General features: G+C 60.7%; 1 protein-coding gene across 1 annotated transcript in view; it reads left to right on the top strand.

The window, feature by feature from the left end:
- The first annotated feature begins 1,883 nt into the window (after nucleotides 1-1,883).
- Nucleotides 1,884-5,835, top strand: part of LOC113201992 (probable multidrug resistance-associated protein lethal(2)03659) — a 41,085-nt gene continuing 37,133 nt past the window's right edge. The window contains exon 1 of the mRNA XM_026416018.2: nucleotides 1,884-2,475. The gene's annotated coding sequence lies outside the window, so the exon portion shown is untranslated. The remainder of the gene's footprint in view (nucleotides 2,476-5,835) is intronic.

Genomic DNA, 5,835 nt, shown 5'->3' with positions numbered 1-5,835 from the left:
GCTTCGGTGTAATGTGGTCCTGCAGTGCCATGTGCAGTGCGGCGGGTACGTCGGGCATGACCCTTATCGCACACATGCTCGCGCCGTTTCCGTTCCCCCTGGGACGCGAGAGGGGACGCCCCGCGCCCCGGCCGCGCCCGCGATGTCGACGGTAACCCGAGTGGTCGGCCGTCTCGTCCATCGTCCGGCTGCCCGAGCCACGCGGTGCTGCGACCGGAGTCCGCAAGTGCTGCTGAGTTAGCAGGAGCGCGGGGCCACGCGGAGCTTGCCGTGGAGTTCGGCCGCCAGGAGGATGCTGGGGAGGGTGCGCGGGAAACGTACGCGTGGAGCGCGGAGTGATACCACGATGTGACAGCATTCATGACGGCGTGTTTTCTGTTCTGGGTGCTCGCAGGTCGCCGCCACCACCACGACGTACCTCGTCGTGCTGGTCCAGTTCCAGGGGCCCAACGCGGAAGACTAGGCTGGGTCCTCCCGGTCGCCCGCTCGCGGGTCTGCGGCGCGACGTCGGGGTCGGTCGGGATGCCGTCGCATGTCCGCGGGACGTTAGGCGGCGCCCCCGCGACCCCCTATCGGCCTCCGGCCCGGCCTTCCCTAAATGGCCTCTCCCGCCCCAATTCAATAGAACGATGCGGCAAAGTGAAAAGAGAGAAGAGCGCCGACAAAAGGCGAGTATGAGTCGCATGAGTACACTCTGAATATCAAGGACAATTTTTAGACAGTCCCCTAAGGACTGCCTCTACCGGAGGGAAAAGTCCCCTCTCCCTCCTCATGTAGCACAGAGCGGGCCCTCGAGTTTATGGGCGGCTGGCGTGATTTTGCAACTAGCGCCGGACTTCTGTGTGCATAACTGAGTTCTGATACATTGTAACTTGCTAGTCACTAAATGTGAGTTGGTAATTACAATATTGTATCTGAGCTAGTTATGCACACAGCAGTTGGGTGCTAGTTACAAAACCAGCTGGGCTGGGGCTGGGCTGTTTTTCAAGTGGATTAGGCTGGCTTCTATAGCGAACGTAAAAGTCAGTCTCAAACGACTGGCTAAAAATTCCTTAGACATTTAGAGTGTTACGGCCGAATGTGGCGTGAGCTCCACGGTCGTATTTAGAACTTCAATGCGATTTGTGCGATGTGTAAACCTGACTTTGTCCACAAAATACCAGTGTGCCAAGTCGGCCCGCCACTAATGTTCTTGTGCCCCCGCTCGTCATCAATCGTCTTCGTGGAAAGGGTTGTCTATGGGTCTGGAAGGGGTGGGCACGGTACTGGCGGGCGCGCGTGGGCGGGGGCAAGGCCAGTGGGCCGGGGGAGGCACCCCCGCGCCGCCGCCCCCCGCGCCACCCCCGCCAGAGCCAGGCGCCCTCCAGGCGCCCCACTGCCCCGGCGCGATCGTCTCTGGGGCAAGGACGCGCGCGTCGCCGGCCAGGCTCGGGGCGCAAGGGCGTCGGCGGGCATGACATGGAGGAGAAGGCGAGACAGTGACTCGCCAGAGGACACGCACGCGGTGCCACTCCATGGCCCTACAAGGACTGCAAGGGCGCAGTGGACGTCCCCGAGTCCACGGCCACCAGCCCGCGCGCACGCACGGGCACGTTCCACATACACACCGCGGTCCTGGCCGCGTTTTTAGTAGTATTTTGCGGTCCCTACACCGCTCGCTTGCGCTGTCTGTCCGCCGCCCTGTCAGCTTGCGGGACGGACACATCTCTGACGTGAATTCGTAATTACACTCTTCCTTTCTTCACACAGGGTGCCGCTTGCCGCCGCCGCCTCCTATCCCTTCACCCCTTCCCCTCGACACACTCGCGACGTGTCCGCCTGGCTGCCAGCCGCCGGCCCGGCCCGGCCCGGCCCACCGTCGGCGTACGAAACGAACGTGAAACGTTTCTGCGGCTTGCTCCACGCGGTTTGCCTTTGGGGCGGCCGAGGCTGGGTCCACGCCCCGCAGGCAAGCGCCCCACGGACCGGCCGCCTCGCCTCCTTGCTCAAGTTCACCAGTCGGCTGTGGCCGAGCACAGTGAGCGGAGCGCACACAAGCCCAGCAGTGGGCCGCCGCAAGCCAAAGCGCGCGAGGCGAGGCGAGAGAGGAGAGCGTCGTGTGCTGAGTCGTGTCCCGGCGCGACCCGACTCGTCGTGCGAGCGCGGAGGGAGCGCGCGGAGCCCAGCCCAGTCCGTCGCCGTCGAGCGGCCCATGTGGACGCGCTGCCGCCACCCCTGGCAGAGAGGAGCAGCTCGAGCAGCACGAGAGCGTGGCTGGTAGCGTGCAAGGAGCGCCGCGCCGATCAGCTGAGCGCGTCGGTGTGCGCGCGTGTGTTGGAGCGCGTCCGCCGCGCCGGGCCACCCCACTACCACCACCACCCCTTCTGGCAGGGGTCACCGCCGCCTGCACCGCCGTCAGTGTCAACATCCAAGAAGGGAGGAAGTTCGTGGATTTAGCCCTTCACTTTGAGCGGGCGTCTCTTGACGCAACCCTAGGTGAGTGTGTCGTCGTCCTGGCGCCGTGCCGGGGGCCCGCGGCGGCCCTCGGGGGGCCTGCGGCGCCAGCCGCCCCTGCCCTGCCTCACCCCGACGACTCCCCCTCGCTCCCCCGACTTCCTCTGCACGGCTAATTTTAGCGGATCGATCCTCGAGGACGTTCAGCGGCAGTGTCACAGGGCAAAGGTTGTTTCGATGCGCGCAAGTTTTTGAGGTTAGGTTGCCCCATTGTGCCGGTTCGCATTCTTTCGATTCTTTTTTTTCCTGCTCTTGTGGCCATCGCGCCGGCGGCGGCGCGACGTCCGACCGTTCAACAAACCATGAAACAACCCCGCGCAGCGTTGCCCCTGGTTGCGCGAAGACGACGCGCACTCTTTTATCCCTTTTCCTCGGAACCCATTCGGTTTGCGCTTGGCTTTTGAATGAATATGTCAATGAGTAATTTTCGTTGGCGCTATGAATGTCGCGAAAACCGGAAAGTGTCTAGCGTTATGTGCTATTTTATAGTGCATTATGCTCAAAGTTCGGACCTCACATCGTCTTCGGGTTTCCCCGCCCCACCCCTCTGAGCCCACCCCTACCCCAACCCCCAGACTCTTCGACCCTTACCCCTCTACCTGATACACACACTCTAGTGGCCCTCTAACACACCCACGCGACCCACCCCCTGCGCAACTCGTCACCGCCCCTATCTTATTTGCTCGGGGATTGAGATTAGCCTGGACGTGGGCAAACACTTTCGCAGCAGTTCAATAAAAGAAGCTACCCCCTCTCCCCAACTGCCCCAGCTGCCCCCGCTGCCAGAGCCGGCTAGAGCCAGCCCAGGAGTCGGGCGAAAATTAGAAGTTGGAATTTACAGGGCAAAGCGGCGAAGCTGCACATGGCCTGGCGGAGCTGGCTGCACTTCTTGGGAAACTTGCCTGACAGCTAAGGGTAGGGTGCTGCGCGTTTTGTGGCCGAAATATAGCTCCATTGTGTTGCTCTGCAACTACTAGTACTGACACTGGAGAAATAGAGCTATCTGCAGACCCTCCAAAAGAGCAGGCTGTTGCGGGCTACTCGCTTTTACGCCCACTATGCTTTATGGGCGGAGGGAGGCGGGAGTAGCCCGCAACAGTAACCCGCGACAGTATAACCCGCCCGGAGCACGCTCTTTTGAAGGCAAACATCCAAGCTAGATAACTTCTGGTCTTCTTTAGGTTGGGGAAAGACGCGTGGGTCGCCTACGTTCAGGGTCGACTGACACTACACCCCTGGGTATAATAGCAGCTTTGTCGATCTTCCTCCCTTTCAGCACAGGGCCGTATCCGGCCGGATCTGTCCCTCCAGTGCCGACCTTTCGGGTTCCAACTTCACGTGCCTGCCAGACAGCAGTTTTCCTCGGACGAACCTCGCCCCTCTTCTTAGTTCGCGTGCCGTGCCCGCCGTGCCCCGCGGCCGGACAGGGCATCGCGTCGTCGGCTGCCTCCTCGAGTAGCCTACCTGTTGTCCGACGTGATCTTCCCCGCGGCGAGACAGGCAGGACCGACCGCGGGGGGCTCGAGAGAATCACGTGGCAAGGTGTATACGAGGTGTAGTACACACCACCGAAAGGCGGGGACGTCCGAAAGAATCTATCTCGTCTCGAGGGAGTGGCCGGGGTGCGCGAGCACGGCGCGGGGCACCGCGGACACAGCCCGGTAATAATATACACTGGCCCGTGGCGTGGCGTAGTGGCGTAGGTAATGCCCGCGGTGCCCCCGGACCCCCGGCCGCCGCGAGCCGAGACATTCGCCAGTCCCTTGGGCGCTTGCAGGAACCCTGGCAATTTACACGGTGAGGCGAATAACGAATTTCGGTAACATCGACGTACATTTCGCGACATTTCGCAAACTCATTCCCACGACGAGGGTGATGTCGGTGATTCCAGTTCCGCGTCCTCCCTCGCGGCTTCCGTTCTGGGAAGGGGCGCGCCGCGCGGCGAGGAGAGTGCCCGGGTGAGTCAGGACGAGTCTCTCTGACTCTCGGCTCTGTCTCCGCGCCGAAAGCATGCAGAACTGAAGAACCATTGCCCAACCGGGGCCAATACTCGCGGCATGCGGCGGCCAGGCGAGAGCGAGGCCGCCCGGGGAATCGTGATGATGCACTGGTGATGAGAGCATGTGTCGAATGCCCACGGTCTTCACACGGATCACACGGACGGGATACCCGGACACATCAATTGTCGTGGGCGTGGGAGAGAGTCGCGTGTTTTGTAAAGCTGAAATGGCTTAACGGGCTTTTTTATCGGCGTGGTAAAGGTAAAGACCTACCAATAAAAATGTTACCCCTCTGCCATATGCCCCTAGGCCAGAGCACTAAAATCGCGGATGACGGTCCGTGATAAAAATACCTAATTTTTGTCGAATCACCCCATTTCAAGGCAGGAAACTGGCGTGAGAAAAGTACCACAACGTCCAAATCTTGTCCGATGTCCACGCCCATATCAATGCAGCTGGCGGAGATAAGTACCGCATAGTATCGTCTACTTATCCGTATCGGAGTTTCCCCGTCAATGCAGTCAGTGACCGTGAAAACTGTAACGCGTCGCCTAATTCGTGTCGGTAGGGTCCCCATATCAATGCAGCCAATGACCCAGTGACCACGCGAACCACGCGCGCCCGCAGCACTGGTCGCGGGAACGCACCACTGCGGGAAGCAGCGGCGCATGAGCCTATGGCTTGGCTAGAGACGGAGCTTCGTGCAAAGGGTCAGGGACGAGCGGTGGCCGGTTGGGGGCAGTTCACAAGCGGGGAGTAAAAGGCAAAGCAGACCGTGGTGCAGACCCCGGCTGGTTGTAAAGAGATCATATTTACGGGCTGCCTGGTTTATTTTGCGCTGTTTTTCCTTTTACGATGCCTCGTCGTGGTCGGTGTTTTAAAAGTGCTTCCTGCTTGCAACAGCATACGCGGCATACAAGTTCGAACGGGCGCCGCGGTCGCGATGTCGTTCCATCGTTTCTAAACGGATTGAAAGGGAGGGCTTTACACTTGGACGACATTGGATGGAAAGTGTTATTGAAACGCTCATTGCTACTTATTGGCGCCCCAGTACGTAGTCGGCCAGTCGCGCCATGGCACCCCGTTTTGCCTGCCTATGCTTTTCCGCCGGCCGGCCGCTACGCGCTCAGATAAGCAGCACTGCTGGGCAAGGCGTCGGGGTTGGAGGCTCGCCGCCGACGTACGTAAAACAGGTGCCCGGGACTCGGGACGACTGGCAATCGCGGTGCCCGCTGGTTTCTTCCCTTCACCAGCAGCGGTGGCTGCGCGAGAAAGTTCAACTACTACTCTGCACGTCATATCACTTAGCATCGTCGGCTGAAGGTTCCCGGGGGGTGGTGGT

This window comes from Frankliniella occidentalis, unplaced genomic scaffold, assembly GCF_000697945.3.
Source record: "Frankliniella occidentalis isolate FOCC.00 unplaced genomic scaffold, Focc_3.1 Scaffold126, whole genome shotgun sequence".
In the NCBI taxonomy this organism is placed as follows: domain Eukaryota; kingdom Metazoa; phylum Arthropoda; class Insecta; order Thysanoptera; family Thripidae; genus Frankliniella; species Frankliniella occidentalis.
This window is presented reverse-complemented; position numbering and strand designations above follow the sequence as displayed.